The sequence below is a fragment of the Eptesicus fuscus genome, chromosome 4, assembly GCF_027574615.1.
Source record: "Eptesicus fuscus isolate TK198812 chromosome 4, DD_ASM_mEF_20220401, whole genome shotgun sequence".
NCBI classification, from domain to species: domain Eukaryota; kingdom Metazoa; phylum Chordata; class Mammalia; order Chiroptera; family Vespertilionidae; genus Eptesicus; species Eptesicus fuscus.
Window position 1 is genome coordinate 70,465,127 of NC_072476.1, and position 27,551 is coordinate 70,492,677.

At 38.3% G+C, this 27,551-nt stretch overlaps 1 long non-coding RNA gene, 1 other non-coding gene and 1 pseudogene across 2 annotated transcripts in view; all 3 read left to right on the top strand.

The window, feature by feature from the left end:
- Nucleotides 1-27,551, top strand: part of LOC129148861 (uncharacterized) — a 133,782-nt gene that overhangs the window by 35,338 nt on the left and 70,893 nt on the right. The gene's annotated exons all lie outside the window — the stretch shown is intronic.
- On the top strand, nucleotides 9,555-9,690 carry LOC114230212 (small nucleolar RNA SNORA21). The gene has a single exon (XR_003616071.1). It is a non-coding gene; the product is annotated as a small nucleolar RNA SNORA21 (small nucleolar RNA).
- On the top strand, nucleotides 14,347-15,075 carry LOC103305222 (chloride intracellular channel protein 1-like; annotated as a pseudogene).

Here is a 27,551-nt window from a genome sequence, read left to right on the forward strand (position 1 = left end):
AATTCCATCCTGTCCTCACCTCAGTTCAAGCAGATACTCCCCCAACTCTATAATCCAGACAGAGGATAAAAACCTGGGTAGAGCTTGATCTTAGCCATATACCTAGTGTTCAGACCAGTGCCTGAAAAATAAATGTTTGAGGGGGGTTGGAGGGCTGGGTGAAAAAGGTAAAGGGATTAAACAAAACAAAACAACAACAACAACAAAAAACCCTCAAAACAAACAAACAAAAAAACAGACACAGACAACAGTATGATTATTGCCAGAGAGAAAGAGGTGGAAGAGGGCAAAGGAGGTGGGGGGGCGGGATAAAAGGTGGCGGAAAGAGACTTGACTTTGGGTGGTGAGCACATGATGCAGTATGCAGATGATGTGTTATAGAATTGTACACTTGAAACCTGTATGGTTTTATTACCAACGTCACCCCCAATAAGTTCAATAAAATTTTGAAAATTAACAAGTGAACAAACAAGACAGAGAAACAAAAACTCATAGACACATACAACAGTATGGTAGTTATCAGATAGAAGGGGTCGGGGAGTAACAAAGGGTAAAGAGGGTCAAATATATGGTGAGGAGGAAGGCTTGACTTTGGGTGGTAAACACACAATGCAATATGCAGATGATGTATACAGATTTGTACACTTGAAACCTATATACTTTTATTAACCAACATCACCCCAATAAATTTATTTTTTAAAAAGAAAAATAATTTAGAAAAAAGAAATAATTGTGAAAGATGATTGCAGTGGTATCACCAGAATTTTGATATAGGAATGGTTTAGTGGTGATCATCTGGTTGGGACTGGAGATTAGGAAACTTGAATTGAAATTAAAATTGTATTTGCTGTAGGAAATGATGGTAATTAAAGGGGTATGGCTAATATCTCCCTCATGACAACCCTTGAAATCACCAGTGAATGAATATGTGAATGAACGAGTAAAGGAATGAATGAATGAATGTAGTAGAGCTAGAGCTGTTTCAGTAGACCCCACCACTGAGGTACAACCTCCAAGCAATACCAGCAGTGGGAGGGTGGGTCTCAAAATGGGAACTGAGATGGACCACTTTGATATAAATTGGGTATTAATGTATCATCTTTTCCTGTCGACAACCCTAGACTGGAGAAGTCTGCATTTTAAGAATTATACAAAAGATGTATTCAATGCCATTGCAGGAAGACAAACAACTTATACATGGCCTTTCACCTAAGACTTGTGCCCTAAGATTTGAAAACAGTGTTCTAGAGTGTGTATATTTACTGTTAATATTCTCAACACTTTTTAATTTTTCTTCGCTGTGGTATGAGATTAATAAGGTAACTATTTTATATCTTGATGTGAAAGAAACTCAAGTATAAACTATTGTCATTTTTATAATCCAGAATGATCTGGATGAAGTAGTGTATTTAGATACCTAAATGATAATGGAGAGTTTGTGCTGAGTTTTTAATTTATTTGACTGATTTGTTGAATTTTAAATTAATTAGATTGTGAATTTTTAATTCACATGGGACCAAGAATTACATGTCTTCTCTTTGTTGACAAGCTTTATCTTCTCCATGCAAGCCCAGTCTCTACCTTTTTGCTTTTATTTTTCTATCTGGAACTTGTCTGACTGGTCTTTGCTTCTGAAGACATCAGGTTACTATATATGAAAATCTTGGCATTCCTTGCTTGATGACTGCATAAATGACTAATTACATGTGAGGCATATTATATTCTTGTTAGGTAACTTCACATATTCCAGAGAATCACTAGCACATTACAGCATTTTGTTTCTTTAAAAAGGACTACAGTATTTATTAAAGTAGAAAATTGTTTTATTTTCTTTCCTTTCTAGAGGTTTTAGTTTTTTAGTCTTCAGAGTTAGACTTGTTTCAGTCGTTTGAAAATGATTTTTGCCTTGTTATTGGGGCCTTTTTGGCAAACACTGCCTTTTCACTGGAGCTGAAACATGGTTTGATTTCTTTTTATTGTTTCTGAGTTGGTTTACCAATGTAATTAATATTGTCAAAACTGTTCTTGGAATAGAGCTCAATCCCTCAACTTTTGTTTCTGATGCTAGGATGATTAGCTTTGGAGAAATAAATATTTTTTTAAATGTGTGCCAGGCATATTAGCGGTGGTTGTTAGCATTCCTTACCTTCCTGCTTCTTCCCACGTTTGTTTACATGCTCACTCATCCATAACATCTCAAAATTAATCACTATTCCTTCAGTCTGGAGAAACTTGAGAGGCCTCTTTTCTAATGAACTTCTTTCTACAAATGGACCATAAGAGCCATTTGCTGACACAAATTCCCTTTTCTAAGAAAAGGAAGTCACTGTTTTTACCATGGCACTCCTTAGCTAGTCTTAGCCAGGATATTTTATTTAAATATCACCATTTAAAAATATTAGGATAGTTAATAAATATTAATTTCAGCAGTGCTGCTTTCATTCTATATGTCTCTTTTTTCCTTTTACTTAACCTTTTGTGACCCATTGGAATTTTCAAGTTCCTTAGTAAAAATATTCCCACAGTTTGGTATGCTGGGGCCTTCGACTAACAGGACCTGCATTGTCCTGTTAAAACTTAGGTTCCATTGATGACAGATTTTGTAATAAATAGTGCAAAAAATGAGTTACTGTTTTGTTATTGTTTTCACCAAAAGGTGGCATTTCTTTTCTCTTTAAGGGTATCTAATTTTAAGTTGCTAAAGACCAAAATTTCAATCAATAAAAGTTATTCTATTAATTTGGCTTTCCCCCCACTATTTCTATATTTTATTTATTTAATTGTTGTTGGGTTTTTTTACCACGAAATTTATGACTTCATCTCCGTCTACTGTCCTCTTCTTCACATTCCCCACTCTGTAGAAGACCAGGACAGAAATTCATGGATAGTCTGACGGAAAGGAACGGAGAAGGGGGAGAGGCTTAGGAGCGTGAACAGCTGGTGATCGGGTGGCGTAGTCCTGTCATCAACACTTGTGGGCTCTGCTTCCTCATCTAGCTAACCTGAGGAAGCTACTAGTAGATGAGTTTGTCATTGGCCCCTGCAGCTTCCTTTGGCTTCTTCCCATGTCTTTGAGACCATCCTCAATTGCTTCAGAAGGCAATTGTTTTATTTTCCTTGTTGGCCCACAGGGTGATTCTGCCACTGTAGCTGCAGGCCTGGCATCATGGAAATCTGACAAGCCTGCCTTGCAGAGACCTAACAGATGGGCTTCTTTCTCTTCTTCCTTTATTACAGTCAGAGAGAGGCCCAGTGGAGGAAGCTGCAGGCGTAGAGTCACCCTCTACAAGGGAGCTCTTGTGAAATTCACTCTACAGGGAAAACAATACTATGGGGGTGTCATTTTCAGTTGTGCTGTTGCTGGCATGACAATTTAAACAGTTCTGATTCCCTGATCTGTTTTGGCTTGGTTTCCACTCTTGCATAATGCACATGCTGGATTCTTCGTATTGTGGATAGCAAAGAGTCCACGGATACCTGGACTCAGAGAGCTGCAGTGTTCTTTAGTTTTCTGAGTTAAGCAGAATCAAAGATATGTATGTATGTATGTATGTATGTAAATATAGCCTCATATTTTTATGGCTAAACAACATAGCAATTTTAAAGGTCAGTTGTAATCATTACTATATATTTTAGCTATACTAAAAATACATTAGTCCTTGACTCTAGGTGCTCATTAGAATCAACTGGGAACTTTTCAAATTATTGATGCCCAGATCTTACTTTAAACCAATTGAATCTAATCTAGAGTGGTGGCGCCCAGACATTTGTATTTTTTTTTTTTAATATTTTTATTGAGGTATTATATGTGTACATATCTTACTATTACCCCCCACCCCACACCCACACATGCCCTCCCCCCCCAGAGTTTTGCGTCCATTGTTTATGCTTATATGCATGCATACAAGTCCTTCGTTTGATTTCATAACTCCCCCACCTTTCCCAAACTTTCCCCCTGTACTTTGAAAGTCTGTTTGATGCTTTACTGTCTCTGTATCTATCTTTTTGTTCACCACTTTATAATGTTCTTTACTATCCCTAAATGAGTGAGATCATGTGGTATTTTTCTTTCATTGACTGGCTTATTTCACTTAGCATAATGTTCTCCAATTCCATCCAGGTTGCTGCAAATGATGAGAATTCCTTCTTTTTTATGGCAGCATAGTATTCCATTGTGTAGATGTACCACAGTTTTCCGATCCAGTCATCTGCTGATGGGCACCTAGGCTGTTTCCAAATCTTAGCTATTGTAAATTGTGCTGCTATGAACATAGTGGTGCATATATCCTTTCTGATTGGTGTTTCTAGTTTCTTCGGATATATTCCCAGGAGTGGGATTACTGGGTCAAATGGGAGTTCCATTTTCAGTTTTTTGAGGAAACTCCATACTGTTCTCCACAGTGGCTGCACCAGTCTGCATTCCCACCAGCAGTGCACGAGGGTTCCTTTTTCTCCGCATCCTCGCCAACACTTGTTGTTTGTTGATTTGTTGATGATAGCCATTCTGACAGGTGTGAGATGGTACCTCATTGTTGTTTTGATTTGCATCTCTCGGATAATAAGTGACTTTGAACATGTTTTCATGTGTCTCTTGGCCTTCCTTCTGTCTTCTTTTGAAAATATTCTGTTTAGGTCTGTTGCCCATTTTTTTATTGGATCATTTATCTTCCTCTTATTAAGTTGCATAAGCTGCCTGTAGATGTTGGAGATTAAACCTTTATCAGTGATAGCATTTGCAAATATGTTTTCCCATGCGGTGGGCTTTCTTGTTGTTTTGTTGATGGTTTCTTTTGCTGTAAAAAAGCTTTTTATTTTGATGTAGTCCCATTTGTTAATTTTCTCTTTAGCTTCCATTGCCCTAGGGGCAGTGTCAGTGAAGAAGTTCTTTTGGCATATGTCTGAGATTTTGTTGCCTGTGGAGTCCTCTAGTATTTTTATGGTTTCCCGTCTTATGTTTAAGTCCTGTATCCATTTTGAGTTTATTTTTGTGTATGGTGTAAGTTGGTGATCTAGTTTCATTTTTTTGCATGTATCTGTCCAGTTTACCCAACACCATTTATTGAAGAGACTGTCTTGACTCCATTGTATGTTCATGCCTCCTTTGTCAAATATTAATTGAGCATAGTGGTTTGGGTCGATATCTGGGTTCTCTATTCTGTTCCATTGATCAATATGTCTGTTCTTGTGCCAGTACCAGGCTGTTTTGAGAACAGTGGCTTTGTAATACAGCTTGAAATCTGGTATTGAGATCCCACCTACTTTATTCTTCTTTCTGAGGATTGCTGAGGCTAGTCGGGGTCTTTTTTTATTCCAGATGAATTTTTGGAGAGTTCTTTCTAGGTCTGTGAAATATGCTGTTGGTATTTTGATGGGGAGTGCATTGAATCTGTAGATCGCTTTGGGTAGTATGGACATTTTAATGATGTTGATTCTACCAATCCAGGAACATGGTATGTTCTTCCATCTGTTTACGTCTTCCTCTATCTCTTTTTTCAGTGTCCTGTAGTTTTCTGCGTATAGGTCTTTTACCTCCTTAGTTAAGTTTATTCCTAGGTATCTTAATTTTTTTGGTGCGATGGTAAATGGGATTGCTTTTTTAGTCTCTCTTTCTGTAAGTTCATTATTGGTGTATAGAAAAGCCATAGATTTCTTGGCGTTAATTTTGTATCCCGCTACATTGCCGAATTCATTTATTAAGTCTATTAGTTTTTTGATGGAATCTTTTGGGTTTTTTATGTACAATATCATGTCATCTGCAAATAAGGACAGCTTCACTTCTTCTTTTCCAATTTGGATGCCTCTTATTTCTTCTTCTTGCCTAATTGCGGTAGCTAATACTTCCAGTACTATGTCAAACAGGAGTGGTGAGAGTGGGCATCCCTGTCTTGTTCCTGTTCTTAGGGGAAATGGTTTTAGTTTTTGCCCATTGAGTATGATGTTTGCTGTGGGTTTATCATAAATAGCTTTTATTATGTTGAGGTACGAGCCTTCTATTCCCACCTTGTTGAGAGTTTTTATCAAGAAAGGGTGTTGGATTTTGTCAAATGCTTTTTCTGCATCTATTGATATGACTATGTGATTTTTATCTCTCAATTTGTTTATGTGATGTATCACGTTTATTGATTTGCGGATATTGTACCATCCTTGCATTCCTGGAATAAATCCTACTTGGTCATGGTGTATTATCTTTCTGATGTACTGCTGGAGCCGATTTGCTAGAATTTTGTTGAGGATTTTGGCATCAATGTTCATGAGGGATATTGGCCTGTAATTCTCTTTCATTGAGTTGTCTTTATCTGGTTTTGGTATTAGGGTGATGCTGGCTTCATAGAAGGAGCCTGGAAGTGTTCCTTCCTCTTGAATTTTTTGGAATAGTCTGAGGAGGATAGGTTTTAGTTCTTCCTTGAAAGTTTGATAAAACTCTCCTGTGAAGCCATCTGGCCCCGGGCTTTTGTTTGCCGGAAGCTTTTTGATGACTGCTTCAATTTCTTCCATAGTTACTGGCATGTTGAGCTGTTTAGAATCTTCCTGATTAAGTTTTGGAAGGTTGTATTTTTCTAGGAATATGTCGATTTCCTCTAGGTTGTCCAGTTTGTTGGAATAGAGTTGTTCGTAGTATTTTGTAACAATCCTTTGTATCTCAGCGGGATCTGTTGTTATTTCACCTCTTTCATTTCTGATTTTGTTTATTTGGGTCCTCTCTCTTTGCTTCTTGGTGAGCCTGGCTAGAGGTCCATCAATCTTGTTTATCCTTTCAAAGAACCAGCTCTTGGTTTTGTTGATCTTTTGTATTGTTTCTTTGGTCTCTATGTCGTTTATCTCCGCTCTGATCTTTATTATTTCTTTCCTTCTGCTTACACTGGGCTTATCTTGTTGCTCTCTATCTAACTCTTTGAGTTGTTGGGTTAGGTAATTTATTACCATTGTTTCTTGTTTTTTGAAGTAGGCTTGTAGAGCTATGAACTTCCCTCTCAGGACTGCTTTCATTGTGTCCCATAGATTTTGGATTGTTGTGTTTTCATTGTCGTTTGTTGCCATGATGTTTTTTATTTCTTCCTTGATGTCTTTGGTAACCCAGTCATGGTTTAATAACATGCTGTTTAGTCTCCAAGTATTTGATTTCTTTGGGTTGTTTTTATTGTAGTTGATTTCCAGTTTTATGCCACTGTGATCTGAGAAGATACTTGATATGATTTCTATCTTCTTGAATTTGGAGAGACTTTGCCTATGTCCTAACATATGGTCTATCTTTGAAAATGACCCATGTGCACTTGAGAAGAATGTATATTCTGTGGCTTTGGGGTGAAATGTTCTGAAGATGTCGATTAATTCCATCTGTTCTAGTGAGTCATTTAGGTTTGATGTTTCTTTGCTGATTTTTTGTTTAGAGGATTTGTCCAATGGTGATAGTGGGGTATTGAAGTCTCCTACTATGATTGTATTACTGTCAATCTCTCCTTTGATATCTTCCAGGAGTTTTTTAATGTATCTTGGTGCTCCTGTATTGGGTGCATATATGTTTACCAGAGTTATTTCTTCTTGTTGGATTTCTCCCTTTAGTATTATGAAGTGGCCTTCATTATCTCTTGTTATGTCCTTCACTTTGAGATCTAATTTGTCAGATATAAGTATTGCAACCCCAGCTTTTTTTTCATTTCCATTTGCCTGGAAAACCTTTTTCCATCCCTTTACTCTCAGTCTGTATGCATCCTTTTTTTTGAGGTGGGTTTCCTGTAGACAGCAGATATCTGGGTTTTGTTTTCTTATCCAGTCTGTTACCCTGTGTCTTTTGATTGGGGCATTCAATCCATTTACATTTAAAGTTATTATTGATAGGTACTTATTTGACGCCATTTTTATTCTATACCCCTGTGTACATTCTTTGCTTCCTATTTCTTTCTTTTTTTTTTTTTTTTTTTTTACAGCAGACCCTTTAGCATTTCTTTCATTGCTGGTTTGGTGGTGATAAACTCCCTTAGTCCTTTTTTGTCTGTGAAGCTCCTGATTTCACCTTCAATTTTGATTGATAGCCTTGCTGGGTACAGTATTCTTGGATTTAGACCCTTCCTTTGCATGACTTGGTATATTTCATTCCATTCCCTTCTGGCCTGATGAGTTTCTGTTGAGAAATCAGTTGCTAGTCTGATGGGGGTTCCTTTGTATGTAACTGTCTGTCTCTCTCTGGCCGCTTGTAAGATTCTTACTTTGTCGTTGGTGTTTGCCAACTTAACTATAATGTGCCTTGGCGTCGGTCTTTTGGGGTTCATTTTGCTTGGAACTCTGTGAGCTTCTTGGATTTGTGTGGGTTTTTTCTTCCCTATATCAGGGAAGTTTTCTGTTATTATTTCTTCAAACAGGTTTTCTATTCCTTGCTCAGTTTCCTTTCCTTCTGGCACCCCTATTATCCTGATGTTGTTTTGTTTTGTATTGTCCCGAAGTTCCCTTACGCTCTCCTCAATCTTTCTAATTTTTGTTTCTAGAAGCTGTTGTAATTGGGTATTTTTTTCCATCTTGTCTTCTAGCTCACTTATGCGGTCCTCTGCTTCATCTAGTCTACTCTTGATGCTTTCTATTGAGTTCTTTACAGCAGCGATGTCATTTTTCATTTCTTCTTGGTTCTTCTTCATTTCTTCTTGGTTCTTACTCATATTGTCGAATTTGTCTTCCATCCTTTTCAGCCACCCTATGATCATTTCTCTGAATTCTTTCTCTGATAGGTTGTTTGCCTCTAAATCGTTTACTTCCTTTTCTGGTGATGCCTGCTTCTCTTTCCTGTGCGGGCTGTTTCTTTGTCTCCTCATGGTCTCTCTTCTCCGGATGTCTGGTTATATAGATTTCTCTCTCTTTCCGTGGTGCAGTGAAGAGTTTCTTTGAATCCGAATGTTTGCGCTGATAGGGGACCGGTGGTCTGGTGCTCCCAGCAGCTCAGTGTTTGCAGTTGTCGCGGAAAGTCAGGTTTCCACCAAAATCCTCCTTTCCTTGCAAGATGGCGAGGCGCCCGGCGAGCCCGCAGCTCCAGGAGGGGACCCAGCCCCTGTGGGTGCTGCGCGGTCAGAGGAACACTGCCCAGCACTCCCCCGCCTTCTCCTGGAGTTTAGCTGTCCCTTGGCTTGCCCACATACACTCCCTCTGCGAGCCTCTGCTGCTCCGACTCTCCGCCCCAGGAACAGACTCCAAACCCGACTCTATTCCGTCGCCATTTTCTCCGAACCTCCAGACATTTGTATTTTTAATAAACGGCTCAGATGGGTTGAGAACCACTGGTAGAAGATAATACTGTTAAATAACCAGGTTACTCTCTAACCAGCTTATGAAATACGTTTTCCTGGTGAATCTTTCCCTGGATAATTTTCCCTCCTTAGCCCTAGAGGTAATCATTAGATTAAATTTTGGTGTTTATCATTTCTATCCAGATATTTAAACTTTTACCACATGTATATGTGTGCTTGTAACAATAATATGGTATGGCATTTATAAGTTTTAACAACTTTGTATAAATGAAATGAAGTCATATCTATCTTACTGAAGATTTTTGTGCTCAAGATTTATTCATACCCCTTTTTAAAGCACTCTGTGGGCCTTTTGCTAATGACCCACTGAGCTGTGAAGAAAGGTCAAAGTAAAAACACCACTTTTGGGTGAAGCAGCAGCATATTGTGTTGTTTTGCTTCAATTGGTGGTGTGACAAGGTGGAAAGAAGAAAGAAAGAAGGAAAGAAAGAAAGAAAGAAAGAAAGAAAGAAAGAAAGAAAGAAGAAAGAAAGGAAGAAAGAGAGAAAAGAGAGAGAGAGGGGAGGGAGGGAGGGAAGGAGGGAGGGAAGGAGGGAGAAAGAAAGGAAGAAAAAGAATAAGAAAGAAAAGAAACGGAAGAAAGTTTAAAAAAAGACTTACTCATATTGATATATGTAGTTTTAGCTCATTGTCACTAAGTATACTATCCTATTATATAAATACTAGAAGCCCGATGCACAAAGATTCTAGAATGTGCTAGAATGGGCTTTTCTTTCCCTGCCGGCACCGCCTTTCCACTCCGGCCCAGATCCTTTCTGCTCAGGCCCCCAAGCCGCCTCTTTCCGCTCCAGCCCCCCCTTCCCACACTGCACAAAGGCCCTGAGAGACCAGGGGTGGGGCAGAACGCCTGTGTCATCGCCATGGTGATGACACAAACATCCCGCCCCCCCGTCACTCAGCGCCTGTGTATGCAAATTAACTGCAATCTTTGTTGGGTTAATTTGCATATCACTCCTGATTGGCTGGTGGCGTAGTGGAGGTATGGTCAGTTTTCATGTTTGTCTATTATTAGGTAAGATTAAAACATTTTTTTTTTGAAGTGAGCCATTTTAACAGAACTATTTCCATTTGGGGATATTTTCTCCCAGTTTTGTCTTTAAGCATACATATATTAATAGTGAGCAAACAACAAGTACTGGCAAGGATGTGGAGAAAAGGAACCCTACCTAGTACATAGCTGGTGGGAATGCAGACTGGTACAACCACTGTGAAAAACAGTATGGGATTTCCTCAAAAAATTAAAAATGGAATTGCCATTTGACCCAGTGATCCCACTTCTAGGATTATATCCTAAGAATCTGGAAACACCAATCAGAAAGAATACATGCACCCTTATGTTCATAGCAGCATTATTCACAATAGCTAAGATTTGGAAATAGCCCAAGTGCCCATCAGTAGATGAATGGTTAAAAAAACACTGTGGTACATTTACACAATGGGATATTATGCAGCTGTAAAAAAGGAAGGCTCTCTTACCCTTTGAGGCAGCATGGATGGACCTGGAGAGTATTATGCTAAATGAAATAAGCCACTCAGAGAAAGATAAATATCACATGATCTCACTTATATGTAGAATCTATTGAACAAATTAAACTGACAAACAAAATAGACCCAGAGACATGGAAGCATGCAACAGACTGATGAATTTCAGAGCAGGGGGCAGATGGGAAGAGATTAACCAAAGAACTTATCTGTATATATCCATAATTCATGGACAGACAATAGTGCAGTGAAGGCCTGGGGAAGGGGCAGGAATGGGGGAAGGGGGTCAATGAAGGGGAAAAAGGGGGACATCTGTAATACTTTCAACAATAAAGATAAATTTAAAAATATAGTGATAATTCCATAATATCTCAACTTTGGGTGCTTTTTAAAATTTATTATAAACTTTCCATGTTTCATAATGATTATTTAATTACTACATAATTTCCCTTCATGTTTATTTACCTAACTATACCCCTAATATATTTTGGAGAATGAAGCTGATAATGCTGTAAGGAAGATTTGGAGGTGTGTAGCTCATTTGTTTTGTTCAATTATTTCCCTAGAATAACTTTCCATGAGTAGGACCATTGAATCAAAGGCTTTGAATGATTTTATGATTCTTGATACATTTTATAATATAGTTTTCCAAACGCACATTTACCATCTCTAGTTTAACACTAGATGATTTTATTTCATTAGAGAATATAATATTAGGAATGCTTCTTTTGGAGAAGCCATACTCTTGGTTCCAAACTCTTAGAACAAATCAAACACTGAAGAAAGTTCCCGACATGGAATCAATTTAAATAGACTAATATACAAAGCTAAATGGAATCACAAACACATGAGAAATAGCAAATAGATTGCATAATAAATCTTTTCCAGATGTGAATGAACAATGACAATTGAAAATCCCAGACTTATGTTGCCTAAACTCTTTACTACACCTCAGCCTTCTCACCTGTAGAATGGGATTATAAGAGAAATAATAATAACAATGAGTAGCACAACAACATTTTTACAGTCGTTACCGTGTGCTGAGCACTATTCTAAACACTTTACATATACTAGCATTGAATTTTCCTATCAACCGTATCATGTAGACATTATTATTATTATTCCTATTTTATCGTTGAGGAACTGAAGCACAGGGAGGCTAAATGACTTTTCTAATGTCATATAGCTAGTAAATGCAGAGCCAGAATTCTAACTCAGACAGTCTGGCTCCAGAGTTTACACTTATAATCACTAAATAAATAAGATGGTTCATATAAATATCTAGTCAAATGCCTGGCACAAAGTAAGTACTCAATAAGTGCTTGATATGTTATTATTATGTATTTTTTAAAAACCAACTGAGTTAGTCAGAGACTTAATTAATTTAAAAACTCTAGAAAACAGAGTCATGAGTGGAAGTTTCAGCAAGGCAAATTTTGAGTCAATAGCAACTCTTGGGCAGTGGACAGGAATAAGGAGAGGCTGAATGGCCACTTGTCAAGAACATTGTAGAATAAACTTCTGCATCAGGTGGGTTGCTGAATTAGATGACCTCTAAGACTCTTTCCAACTATAGGATTCTATTATTCTAGGTCAGAATCTTATGGTTGTTTTTTTTTTCTACACAGTAAAGCTTTATTTGTTTTCTTTAATAATAGTTTCAGTTTATGATCCTTGTTGATGATATTTTCATTGTAATTATATGAATCATTCAACAAGGAGAGTGTGGCTTTGTTGTTTGTGTAAGTTTTTGGCAGTCTATTGTGTTGTAATGTTTGATGTGTTACAACACTTGACCATTATAATGATGGGTGCTGGGTAAACCAACATATAAACCTATAAGTTACTATGTTGTGATGGTCAGCCTCCTAGCAGGCATCTACATGGTTACTGTCACTTGGCTAAATCTCCTTTGGAATCTGTCATCTTTAGCTATCAAGAGAACATTCAGGCCTATGAAATCATCATATGTGGCTTTAAATGTTTATATTGAAATTGCTTATGATGGAAGTGAGTTGATGTCACATAACAATTTGCAAGTGACTCAGGGGTGTTCCAATGAGTTTCCTGCTGGGAAGGGGAATTGTTCCTTGGGGGAAGTACTATAATAGTTTTGCTCAAGTCTTGGGGAAGCCACATCTGCCATTACGATTTGCCTTCCCTTTGGATTTCAACTTGGGCAACTGTTTTGTCTTTACTGTTATATCTTAAACAATCCTATAGAATAATGCACAATTTTATATGTCAACTTGATGTCATTTCTTCCAAAAGGGAGATTATTTAAAGGGCATAGTCAATTCCATTACAAAGTTGTTGCTGGAATTTATAGCAGAGTACTTAGAAAACAATTTCTCCTTAGTTATATGTTGTTGTCTTTAATTTAATGTTTTACATTGTGCTGAATGCAGTTACTATGGAGATAGATGAAAATAGGCATAGAGTTTTGGGTGTCAAATTGTTAACAAATTTACTATGTTAAAATAGAATGTGGAGTCAGAAGGAAGGAAGATAACATTCAAAACAATATTATGAGATTTAATCTATAATGTAGAGGGGAATGAGAAAACCAGAGAGTAGATAGGACTTTATTCTTTATCTTAAGATAAGTAATTTGAAATGTTCCTTTTTGAATATTCACTGAAACACACAATTTGCCTTATAAAGAAAATAATCTCCTTATTTAGTGGGATTTTACTACTTTCAATATGAATTTAAACAATAACTCTCCTAAAACAAAACTTGTTATAGGTTGACTTCTATTTATAATGGTACTTTCATGCAAATAACTCAGATATTTACATTATGCATATCAGTATTTATACTCTGTGTTTAACTTAGAAACACTGTAACTCAAATTTAAAAAATGAAAAAGTGCCACTTTATTTTGAGTAAGCTATAGTTTGCTTTGTAATCTGACTAACTAATAAACATTTATGATACACATTTGGGGCATCTTGCTTTTCGGAACTTCTAAGAAGGTGGCCAGCTATCTGACAGTAATTATAAGTGTCATTTGTGTTATTCATAATGAATCCAATAGGATGAGGGTGGTGTCTTTCCAGTCACCCACGAATTTGGATTAGAACCATTGAGTCTGGAATGACAGCAGAGGACAATAAGAGTGATTGCTTTTTTGGAATGTAAGTAGCATTTTTAAAAGAACTTGTATTATTTACGTACATAAAGTAAATATTGAAAGATTGGCTTAGGCCAAAAATACCCAAGGTAATGTTGCAGGACTGGATAGTAAAAGGATGGGCTCATATTATGGACTTTTTCAGATAGAAATTTTCTTTTTTATCATGCCTACTTAAGATGAAAGTCAATTTTTTATTCAAATAAAACAGAAGAGCTCCTTGATGCAGCCCCAGAGGGGATTGAGCTGAAGGAGCTGAGAATAGGGTCTACTGGACTGGTGGAGTCTAAAGTAAGTGAGTCTGACCAGGCTGGTGTTGAGCTGAGGGGACAGTCCTAGCTCTTGGGGAGAGAATCTTTGCTTGTGAGACCCGCCTTCCTGCACCTGGGTCCCTCCCTTTCCCTCAGCGAAGGCAACTTCCTGGATCCCAGTGCAACCATGGCTGAAGAACAACTGCTGGTCGAATTGTTTGTAAAGGCTAGCAGGGATGGGGCCAAGGCTGAGAGCCCCTTCTCCCAGAGACTCTTCATGGTGCTCTGGCTCAAGGGAGTCACCTTCAGCATCACCACCACTGACACCAAGAGGTTAACCAAGATGGTACAGAAGCTGTGTTCAGGAGGGCAGCTCCCATTTCTGCTGTACGGCAACAAAGTGCGCACAAGTCACCAGCAAGATTAAGGAATTTTTGGAGGCAGTGCTGTGTCCTCCAGGTACCCCAAGTTGGCAACTCTGAACCCTGAATACAACACAGCTGGCCTGGACATACTTGCCAGATTTTCTCCCTACATCAAGAATTCAAACCCAAGCCTCAATGATAATCTGGAGAAGGGGCTCCTGAAAGCCCTGAAAGTTTAGACCATTACTTGACATCTCTCCCCTCTACCCCTCCCTGCCCCCAGAAGAAGTGGATGAGACCAGTGCTGGGCATCTCTCAGAGGAAGTTTCTGGGTGGCGATGAGCTCACTCTGGCTGAGTGCAGCCCATTGCCAAAGCTCCACACAGTACAGGTAGTACGTAAGAAGTACCGCGGATTCTCCATCTCCGAGTTGTTCTGAGGGGTGCATCGGTACTTGCCCAATGCCTATGCATGGAGAGTTCGTCTCCACCTGTCCAGATGTTGAAGACATCGAGCTTGTCTATGAGCAAGTGACCAAGGCCCTCAAATAAGCTCCTCCTGAGCTACATCACCCCCCCTTCATTTTTCTCCACAAAGGCTCCTGGTAGTTTCCACTTGACTACCCCTTGGACACACTCCACAATGTCCAGTGGGAAGTGAATTCTTGAGCACTTGTGCAGGACTGCCTTGGGGATGAAGGAAAGGAATGGGAGATCTGGGTGAGATTTTTATTGTGGGGTGGGGTGAGATGGGTAGGACAATGTATTTCAGTAATAAAATGCAGAATGAAAAAAATAAAACAGAAGAGAATTAAGAACCATAATTCAGAAGGGAGTTGACAAAATTTTTTCCCCCAAGAAATGACAAATGTATATTATAGCCAAGAAAAAATCTCAATTAACATTACTCTTAAGCAAATTATACTTTGACAACATCTTGCTACATGTTAGAGATTCTATAGTTCTAAGTATGAAATTTGAAACTTACTTTGACATATTCCATTTCGTGTAACATTTGGAAGAAAGTATGCTGAGCATAGCAGTTTATCATTTATAAAACAAGGCAAGGAAATTTAATCTAGAATCTTCTTCTGGTAGATTAGTTGAACAAACAATACTTTCCTATAGACTGAGACGTCGACACTGGTCTTTTGCCCATGGTAAAGCCCTGAGTAGGGACAAGGCACCCAATTTTGAGATGTAAAAAAAAAGAGTGTTTCTCTTCTCTGCTGGGGAAGGAAGCACAAAGTGACTGAGGCAGCTTGAGTTTATGCCTCCTATTTGAAAAAGTCCTTCTTGCATAGGTATTTCTCTTTGCTTTTAACACCTTCTGTTGTGGAATAACCCAGTCAGATGGTTACTTGACAAAATACATTTTTTTTTTAAATGAAGGGATAGCTTATAAATAATGATGTGCCAACAAATTAGACAATCTGGAAGAAATAGTTAAATTCCTAGAAACATATAATCTTCCAAATTGGAATCAAGAAGAAAATCTGAACAGACTAATTACAATTAATGAAATTGAAGCAGTAATCAAAAAACTTTCAAGAAACAAAAACCATGGGCTAGATGGCTTCACAGGTGAATTTTATCTAAAATTCAAAGAAGAACTAAAACCCATCCTTCTCAAACTACAAATAATTTAAGAGGAGGGAAGATTCCCAAACCTGTTTCAGGAGGCCAGGATTATACTGTTTCCAAAACCAGATAAAGACACTACAGAGGAAAAAATTATAGGTCAGTATCTCTGATGAACATTGATGTAAAAATTCTCAACAAAATATTAGCAAACTGAATTCAGCAATACATTGATCAAATGGGTTTTATTTCTGGGATGCAAGGTTGGTACAATATCTGCAAATCAATTAACATGATACATTACAAAAAGTAAAGAATACAAATCATATGATCATATCAATAGATGCAGAAAAGCATTTGACAAAATCCAGTACCCATCCTATCTAATAAAAGAGTAATATGTAAATTGACCATCACTCCAACACACAAGATGGCTGCCCCCATGTGGTCAAAGATGGCTGCCCCCATGTGGACACAAGATGGCCACCACAAGATGGCCAGCAGGAGAGGGCAGTTGGGAGGGACCAGGCCTGCAAGGGAGGGCAGTTGTGGGCGATCAGGGCAGCAGGGGAGGGCAGTTGGGAGGGACCCAGGCCCGCAGGGGAGAGCAGTTAGGGGGGGACCAGGCCTGCAGGAGAGGGCAGTTAGGGGTGACCAGGCCTGCAGGGGAGGGCAGTTAGGGGCAAACAGGCTAGCAGGGGAGCAGTTAGGCGTCAATCAGGCTGGCAGGGGAGTGGTTAGGGGCAATCAGGAAGGCAGCCAAGCGAACAATTGGGAGCCAGCTGTCCTGGATTGTGAGAGGGATGTCCGGCAGCCGGACATCCCTTGAGGGGTCCCAGATTGGTGCAGGCTGGGCTGAGGGACACCGCCCCCCCATGCATGAATTTTGTGCACTGGGCCTCTAGTTTATGATAAAAGCTCTCAGCAAAGGGGGAATAAAGGGAACATACCTCAACATAATAAAGGCCATATATGACAAACCCACAGCTAACATAATACTCAACAGGGGAACAACTAAAAGCATTTTCCTCAAAATCAGAAACCCAGAGATTTCACTTCTGGGCATATATCCGAGGAAACCCAAAGCATTAATTCAAAAGAATATATCCACCCCTATATTCATTACAGCATTATTTGCAATAGCCAAGACATGGAAGAAACCCAAGTGCTCATCAGTAGACAGATGGATAAAAATGTAGTGCTACATATACACTGAGTGGCCAGATTATTATGATCTCTGAAAGCATAATAATCTGGCCACTCAGTATATATATATATATATATATATATATATATACATATATATATATATATATATATATATATAGAGAGAGAGAGAGAGAGAGAGAGAGAGAGAGAGAGAGAGAGGAGTTCGACCAGCAAGCAGGCCGGCTAACCACCCATGTCCCCTCCCCCTGGCCAGGCTGGCCGGACCCCACCCATGCATGAATTCATGCAACAGGCCTCTAATATATACCTCTCTCTCTCTCTCTCTCTCTATATATATATATATACTAGTAGCCCGTTTGCACGAAGATTCGTGCAATAGACCTTCATTCACCTGGCTGCCTGCACCAGTTTTCTGCCGGCACCGGGGACCCAGGCCTTGGCTGTGGCCACCGCCTTCTGCCTTCTTTCAGGGTCCGGGCTTGGCCCTGGGCGGTGGCCTTGGGCTCGGCTGCACCCAGCGTCCCTGCTACCCGATCGCAGGAGCCGACCCCCAGTGGTCTGCTCCTGCGATCGGCGCAGGCACCCCGCTGGTGCCCAAGGCCGAGAAAGCCTCGGGCGGCTTTCCCGGCCGTGGGCTCGGCTGCACCCAGCGTCCCTGCGACCCGATCACAGGAGCCGACCCCCAGTGGTCGGCTCCTGCGATCGGCGCAGGCACCCCGCGGGTGCCCAAGGCCGGGAAAGCCTCGGGCGGCTTTCCCGGCCTTGGGCTCTGCCACACCCCAACGTCCCTGCAACGGTTTCCTGGTGGGTTGTTGATGGGCGTGGCTTGGTTGGTGGGCGTGGCTTGGGAGTAGCGAAGGTGCGGTCAATTTGCATATTTGTCTATTATAAGGTAAGATTAGAGGCCTGGTGCATGAATTCGTGCATGGGTGGGGTCCGGCCAGCCTGGCCCGAACAATTTGCATATTTGCCTTTTATTATATAGGATATACACTGAGTGGCCAGATTATTATGATCTCTGAACGTATAATAATGTGGCCACTCAGTGTATATGATGGAATACTACTGGTCCATAAAAAAGAATGAAATCTTAGCACTTGTAACAGCATGGAGGGACCTAGAGCATATTATGCTAAGTGAAATAAATTAGTCAGAGAAAGACAAATACCATTTTGTTCTTTAGATCCTAAATAATAAAATAAACAAAATAGACACAGACCAGAGGGAAGGGAGATTGAGGGATGGGTAAAATAGTGAAGGGATTACTAGTAAGATGTACTAAGTGGTAGTTACAATTTCATCCTAGGGATGTCAAGTACAGCATAGGGAATATAGGCAATACAACTGTAATAACTATGTATGGTGTCAGGGAAGAACACTTTGTAAAGTATATGATTGTCCAACCAAGTATATGTTGTACACCTGAAACTAATACAAAATAATACTGCTTGTAAACCGTAACTGAAAAATAAACTAAACTAAACCAACAATTAAAAAAAATGCACGGAGGGCTGCTCCATGACAAGGTTGGTATGGAAGAGTTTATGTTATTGGCTTGAGTCCCGTGAATCACTGGTGAGGTCAGTGGCCTGCCTGCTGAGATCCCGGCAGTAGTGAAGGGAAGTCTGGCCAGTGCCATTTGGGGGGCAAAACTGCTTCATCATCATGGCGGCCTTGCCCACCCTACTTCTTTTCCCACCCCACCCCTCCAGTCAGCCCAGATTGGCGGCTGCTTATGCCCCTCTGAGGAAAGGAAAGGTTTCTCCTCTGCTCACTTTTCGATGGTGCTATAAATTTCTTTTAGGAACCAACCTTTACAAAGAGCAGGAATCCCTGCATCCAATGCACTTGGGACTCCACAGACGAAGTTAGCGACAATCCAGGCTCCTGGCAGTGATTTAGGCATGAATCAAAGGATTTAGAACTGGAAGGGGCTTTAAAAACTTAACCAATCCAACCTTTTCATTTTACACGTGAAGATCTGAGACTGTGTGAGAGCCACAGAGCTAATTAGTGCCAGAGAAATGGGACAAGAACCCAAGTCTCCTGAGCAGAGTTCTTGTAACTGGAAGAGCATGTCATCGTCTCAGATCTGTGGGTGTAGCCTCCAGGCCAGTGCTCATTCCAATGTGTAGTTACTAAGGGATGTTGGTAGAAAACATAATTTTAGATGGGGTGATTTCAGGCTTCATATTTAAAGAAATGAATCGTGAGTCTGTCATGTGCAAATGAGAGCCAAACAATTCTCTTCACACTATTTTATAAAACAATTATAAGCCCCACAGCTTTTCCTTATTGGAATGTGTCCTTAACTGAACTCAAGATTAAACACTTAACCTTTGATCCCTTTGAATGTCTTTCACATGGAGGAAGCTAAACTTGAAATCCTGAATTCTCTGCTCCATATTTAGAGATGATTCCCTTTGTAGTAGATACTTTTTATCTGAGGCTTAAGACTAGACAGCTGTGTATCTATTTAATAGGAAGACCTAAATTTTGTCCCATCTAGGCATCCTGCCCAACTTGCAAAACAGAAATCCTTGCAACTCTTTTTTTTTTCATTTGGCCTGTTATATTTTGTGTAAATTTATACAAAGTAAAGAATGTTCAAGGAGCAGAAACACAGACAAAAACATTTCATAATTAGCATCCTGGAAGCAAAATGCATTGCTTTGTTCCTGCTCTCCATAAATACACAGAGGAACAGAATGCAGATATTAGTCCTATGAAAGTTTTAAAACAGGTGACTTTTTACAACATTGCTTACCTATTGTGTGCTAGACATTTTTTTCCCATATGTTCTTTTATTCAAGGAAATGTTTTATTCTCCTTCTAGTTTGTAGTTGTCATAAAAACTTATTCTTGGGAAAGGATTTTTTATGTTGATTATTTATACTTTAGTTTATGTATTTATCCCATAAATATCTCTTGAGCAACGATTATGTGTCAGACAGTATGCTAGGTGCGTGGATACAGTAGGGAGAAAGCAATTAGAAAAATTCATGCCTTTATGGCTTAGATTAGTGAGATAACAACTTAAGGAACTCTTTGAAGGAGATGAACAAAGTGCTAGGAGACAGGGGGGTTTGGCCTGCTCATAAAAGCCAAAGAAAGCTTCACTGTGAAATGATGCTTGAGCTGAAATGTGAGGGAATTGAAGTTATCAAGGAGGGAAGATTGATTCAAGTCAAGAAAACAGTATAAGCAAAGGCCCTGTAATAGTAGAGGGTCAAAGAATATAATATGTATTAAAACTTTTGCTTTTTCTGTAATATGGTGAATAGGTTTCACTGGGTTTTAAAGGATACAGGTAGACTGAGTAGGAGTTACTAAAATAGACAAAGCTTGGCTAAAATGGTGGAGAAGATAGAGGGAAACAAATAGTTTTGACAGAGTTGGGGAATGGTTTGGCCATGGAGGTGAGGGAGAGGGGGTGTCATGGATGACTTCTGGCTTTCAGGCTTGTTCAATGGAATACTAGTTCACTGAGGTGAGCCACTGTGGAAGGAAACCAGGTTAGGAGTATTGGTGAGTATGGGTAGTGGTAAAAGCATGAATTCATTAAGGTTGGGCACTTTTGAGAATCTCAAGAGGATAAGGTAAGTTGCCAGTTGTATAGTTAAGTTTGAAGTCTGAGAAGACAAAGACTTGGACTGGAGATATAAATTTGTGAGTCATTTCTGTATGGGTAGTAATGAAGAAATTGAATAGAGATGAGAGCACCGAGGGAGATAATATTTTAGAATGAATCTGAATAAATGCCTTGCTTTCCTCTGGGATGTGCCTTTTAAGCCTTGTCTAGGTCCAGAATAAATAGCCTTGATTCCTGCTCATGGTCTTTCAGCAGTTGGAAAAACATATGAATTGGGCAGAAATGTCCTTAACATTATGCCAAATAGGTAGAATCTGCTGGAATTGTTGAAAAGTCAACCCAAAAGTCATGAACAATATTTTTAAAATCTTTTTAAAAAATTAACTTTTAGCTATCTGCTTGGAAGGCAGATAGTGCATATGGAAAGAACAGGTAAAATGCAGAGATGTACACAGTAAATCAAATACTGTGTTGGCAAAATAAAACAACCTGATTAAAATGATCAAAGATGTCCTTTTTAATGTAAAGTAGTTTGAAGATATGTTTTGTGTGAAGATTGAATTAACCTCAAACATCTTTTCTTTTAATTTTTAAAAAGAAATTTTAAAATTGATTTTAGAGAGGAAGGGACACATTGACCCCCGTACTGGGTATGTGCCCTGGCCTGTGTGTTCACTTTCCTTCATGATGTGACCTGTAATTAGCCATCACAGGTAGGAGAGCTGTAACTCTTAGTGTTCTTGCTCTTGCCCTCTCTGCCATGGAGTGGTTGAATATTCCTTCCCTGTCTTGTTAATTTTGAGTTGAGAAATTATCCTTCCAGATAAAACAAATATTTATTAATTATCTAATATGTGGTGGGCATTGTGCTGGATGTTTTCATCTTTATTATCTTATTTAAGAACAAATAGGTATTTATTAGGTGTCCACTATATTACGAGGCACTGTGAAGAGTCCAAATAGGTAGGATCAAGAGTTTATCCTCAGGGTGCTTATGGTCTGGTTGGAATGAAGAGACAAGAAACCAGAAAACAATTAGTATTTAGTTGTTTATTATAAGTGCTATTCAGGTTAGAATAATCCTAACAGGCTCCCTGGAGGAGGTAGGAGTTGATTTGGGCTTTGAAGGAGGGGGAAGGTTTGGAGAAGCAGAACTGGTGTGGGAAGGGACACCTGAGAGGAAGAACAGTCTGAGAGGATGCCAGGCTTGGTAAAGCACAAGGAAGAGCCGAGCCTGACTGCCAGCTGGAGCTACTCCAACAGAGCACCTTCCTTAATGATCTTGATGCTACAGTTGATGCTTAATGCCTGGAACTTTTAAATCAACCAGGTAAAGAGAACTCATTAAAGTTTTTCTTTTAATATAAAAGTAATATAATATTTTATATAATATTTGGGAAAATACAACTGGTTATATAAAAAAAGACAATTTAAATTACCCCTAATCCCACTACTATTATTAATATTTTTGTATATAGGCTTCTGGAAAACTTTGTATGCATACAGATGGACAAACTGACACACAAAATCAACCAACAGGTCCCTGAAAACAGGATTTTCTATGATAGTGTTTTGTTACAGTCATCCAATGAAATACTGTAAATAAAAATATTGATAGATTTATGAACTATGAAGTGCTTCCACACAATGAAACACTAAGAAACTGTTTTAAAAAGATGTATTGTTTTTAAAAGATGAAAGGTAGATGTAGATTTATACATCTATCTTTCATCTTTTTAAAACAATTTCTTAGTATTTTATTGTGTGAAGCACTTCATACTTCATAAATATATATACATATATACTTTTATACAAGAAATTCCATAATATATTACTAGGTGAAAAAAGCATGGGTCAGAACATTATTGAGGTTTAATTCACTTATTGGCATTATTTTAATTTTTAAACAACATAACTGAAATATCAATAAGGATATTCCCATATAAAAACTATGGGATTATTTCGCTTAGCATAATGCTCTCCAGTTCCATCCATGCTGTTGCAAATAAGCCAGTCAGAGAAAGATAAATATCACATGCTCTCACTCATTTATGGAATATAATGAACAACATAAACTGATGAACAAAAACAGATCCAGAGACAGAGAAGCATCGTTCAGACCCTCAAACCTCAGAGGGAAGTAGGGGAGGGTGGGGGTAAAGGGGAGAGATCAACCAAAGGACTTGTATGCATGCATATAAGCCTAACCAATGGACACAGACAACAGGGGGGTGAGGGCATGAGTGGGGGTGGGTGGGGGAGCATTGGGGGAATAAGGACACATATGTAATACCTTAATCAATAAAGAAAAAAATACGTAAAAAAGAAACCTATGGGACTAATAATTATGTGACATTTTTCCATTATTAAATATTCTTTAAGCATAACTTCTATTGGTTATGTAATATGTCATCATAGGAGCATGCAAAAACTTACTTAATCATTCCTTTGTTGTTCCAAGTTTTACATTATTATAAAATCTTTCTCTCACACACACACTTTTAAAATATAGATTCCTAGAACTATTGAGGCAAGGGAAATAAATGTGTTTGAGATTCTTGCCAAATTGCTTTCCAGGAAGACTGTCATGGTTTTTCCTTTCTACCAATTGTGTACAAAAGTACAGGTCTCATTGTACTTAAAATAGTTGAAAATTCCTTTGAAAGTTAATAGGAGAAATAGTACTTCATTGTCATTTGTATTTGTATTACTAATAACATTCAAGATTTTTTGTTTATCAGCCGCACATATTTTTTATTTGAATAATTTAATTCTTAACATTTATTTATTTTTATATTAAAAATTAATAGACTTAATTTTAGAACAGTTTTACATTTACAGAAAAATTTAACAAAAAGTACAGAGATTCTCCACATCTCCTTTATCCACTCTCCTCTCAGTTTCCCCTGTTATTAACATCTTGCATTAATATGGTACATTTGTTTTAATTGGTGAACCAATATTGCTACATTATTATTAACTAAAGTCTACAGTGGGTTCACTCTTTCTGTTGTACAGACTGGGTTTTGACAAATGAGGACATATATGCACCATTACAGTATCATACAGAATAGTTTCACTGCCCTAAAAAATTCTCTGAGTTTATCTATTTATTCCTCCTTCTACCATAACCTCTGATAACCGCTGATTTCTTTATTGTCTCCATGGTTTTCTGTTTTCAGACTGGCTTCTTTGACTGGGCAGCATGCATTTAAGGTTCCTCCGTGTTTTTTTGTGGCTTGAGAGCTTATTTTTATGGTTGAATAATATTCAATTGTATGGATATACCATGGTTTATTTTTTTACCTATTGAAGAATATCTTGTTTGTTTCCAACTTTGGGGATATAAATAAACCCGCTGTAAGCATTTGTATGTAAGTTTTTGTATGTACGTAATTTTCAACTAACTTGGCTAAATACCAAGGAGTATGATTGCTGAATCATATGGTTAAGAGAATGCTTAGATTTATAAGAAACTGCTGAACTGCCTTCCAAAGTGGCTCTACCATTTTGCATTCCCACAAGCAATGAATGATAATTGTTGCTTATAGTACATTTAAACAATATATTAACAGCAATAACAAGAAAAAAACTTTGCAGAAGCTATTTATCTATGAAGAAGAACCATTTATGCACAGAGCTTTCTTCCCCACAGCTTACTGATCACATTTTAATAATTTTTTCAGTGGATAGAGTTTTACTTCACTGTGAAGGATTTGGCTGTAGGTAAATTCCTCCAGAATTCTATGTGTTTTTTATGTTGGATGTTTTGAATTCTTGATTGTAATAATAATTAAGAATTCTTTTTTAAGTCTTAATAAATCCATATGTTGCACTCAATAACACCATACAGAACACAAGTCAACACTTTGCTTTATTTGTTACACCACAGTAAAATCTTTCACCAATCAATTTTGCATGTAGGCAAAATTAACTTCAGTGTGTAAAACAACCACAACACTTTGAATTGAATTATTTTTAGGTTCATGCAGTGAAGGATTCAGTTGTCCTTGCACATGTACCAGGGAACTCCCAGGACTGTATCACAGAAACAGATTCATTCAATCATAGGTTCATGAGCTAGAGGGACTCTCAAGGTGCTTTTTAATTTAGTCTGACCCAATTTAAGTCACATCCAACATAGGATGCTTGCCCTAATCTAAAATTCCAGGTATTCTATTCTACTGAAGCAGAAAGGTTCATAAGTTTTTTTATTTTTTTGATACATTCTTCCTTAGGCTAACCCAAACTTCTTCACCTGCAGTTAGAAAATCATTTGTTTGTGTTTTTGTTTGTTTGTTTGTTTGTTTCAAAAGCAACCATGAACATTTCTCTTGAAAGTTGCTAAGAGAGTAGATCTTAAATGTTCTCACCATTACATAAACAACAACAAAAAGTAATTATGTGAGGTGAAGAATATTTTAACTAACCTTATTGTGGTAAACATTTTGAAATATATACAGGATGGGGCAAAAGGAGGTTTACAGTTGCTCCTATGGAAAATAATACAATCTCTCTCTATATATAAGCCTAATATGCAAATTGTCCCCATGGAGTTTGACCAGGAGACCGATAGCTGACATGCGCTGACCACCAGGGGGTGGCACAGAACAAAGGAAGGCCACAGCTGGCAGCCAGCAGCCAGGGAAGGGAGGCCCCAGCTGGCAGCTGGAAGGAAGGCCCCGATTGGCCCTGATTGCCAGCCAGGCCTAGGGATCCTACCCGTGCACGAATTTCGTGCACTGAGCCTCTAGTAATTAATTAGTAATATAAGAATAAACTGTTTTGTGTATTCACAACTGTAAACTTAATTTTGTCCCATCCAGTCTGTATATCAAATCATTACATTGTACACCTTAAACTTACACAATGTTATGTGTTAATTGTATGTCAATAAAGCTGGAAAAAATGTAAATTCTTTACATACATAAAGACATATTCCCTTTTCCCCTGTCTTTTGTGTCATTCTTAAATATGACTTTCTTTTATTTCTGGATTTTTCTATTCTTTTTTTTTTTTGCATGAGATTTTTAAAGTTGAATTTTGGTTAATAAAATTATATAGGTTTCAGGAGTACAGTTCTATAATACATCATCTGTATATTGTATTATGTATTCACCAACCCAAGCCAAGTCTTCCATTACCAGTTACCCCCCGTACCCTCTCCTACCTCCCACCACCCCCTTTTCCTTCTGGTAATTACCATACTGTTATCTGTGTTAGGGAGTCTTTTTCTTAAGCCTTCACCTTTTCCGCCCAACCTCCAACCCCCTTCCCCTCTGACAGCTGTCTGTCTATTCTTCTTTTGTGTATCTATGAGTGTGTTTCTATTTTGTTTGATAGTTTATTTTATTCATTAGATTCCACATATAAGTGAAATCATGTTCTCTGACTGGCTTATTTCACTTAGCATAATACTCTCCAGGTCCATCCATACAGTCACACAAGATAAAATTTCCTTCTTTTTTTATGGTCAAATAGTATTCTATTGTGTAAATGTACCACAACTTTTATATCCACTCATGTACTGATGGGCACTTGGGCTGCTTCCAAATCTTGGCTATTGTAAATAACACTGCAGTGAACATAGGGGTGCATATATTCTTTCAAATTAGTGTTTTGGGTTTCTTCCAGTATATTTCCAGAAGTGGAATTGCTGGGTCATAGGGCAGTTCCATTTTTAATTTTTTGAGGAAACTCCATACTGCTTTCCACAGTGGCTGTACAAAGTTGCATTCCCATCAACAGTGCACAAAGATTCCTTTTTCCCCACATCCTTGCCAACACGTGTTGTTTGTTGATTTATTGATGTTAGCCACTTTGATGGGTAGAGGTGATATCTCATTGTGGTTCTAATTTACATTTCTCTGATGATTAGTGACGTTGAACTTTTTTTCATATGTCTATTGGCCATCTGTATGTTCCCCTTGGAGAACTGTCTATTCAGGTCTTTTGCTCATTTTTTAATTGGATTTTTTTTGTGTGTTGAGTTTTATAAGTTCTTTATAAGTTTTGGATATTAGCTCCTTATCAGATGTATCGTTGGCGAATATGTTATTTCATTCATGGGTTGTCTTTTCATTTGGTTGATGGTTTCCTTTGCTGTGCAAAAACTTTTTAGTTTGATGTAGTCCCGTTTGTTTATTTTTTTCTTTTGCTTTGCTTGCCTGTGGAGATATATCAGAAAAAATATGCTCTGAGAGATGTCAGAGATTTTACTTCTAGGAGTTTTATGGTTTTGAACATAACATTTAAGTCTTTAATTCATTTGGAGTTTATTTTTGTCCATGGTATAAAAAGGTGATCTAGTTTCATTTTTTTGGATGTATCTGTCCAGTTTTTCCAACACCATTTTTTAAAAATTTATTTTTATTGATTTTAGAGAGGAAGGGAGAGAGAGAGATATTGATTGGCTGCCTCCTGCATGCCCCCTACTGGGGATCGAGCCCACAACCCAGGCCTGCCAAACCAGCTAGGGCTCCAACACCATTTTTTGAATAGACTATCTTTACCCCATTTTACATTCTTGACTCCTTAGTCGAATATTAATTGACCATAAAGGCATGGGTTTATTTCTGGGCTCCCAATTCTGTTTCATTGATCTGTATGTTGTTTTTATGCCTGTACCAGACTGTTTTGATGACTATGACCTTACAGTATAGTTTGATATCAGGCAGTGTGATTC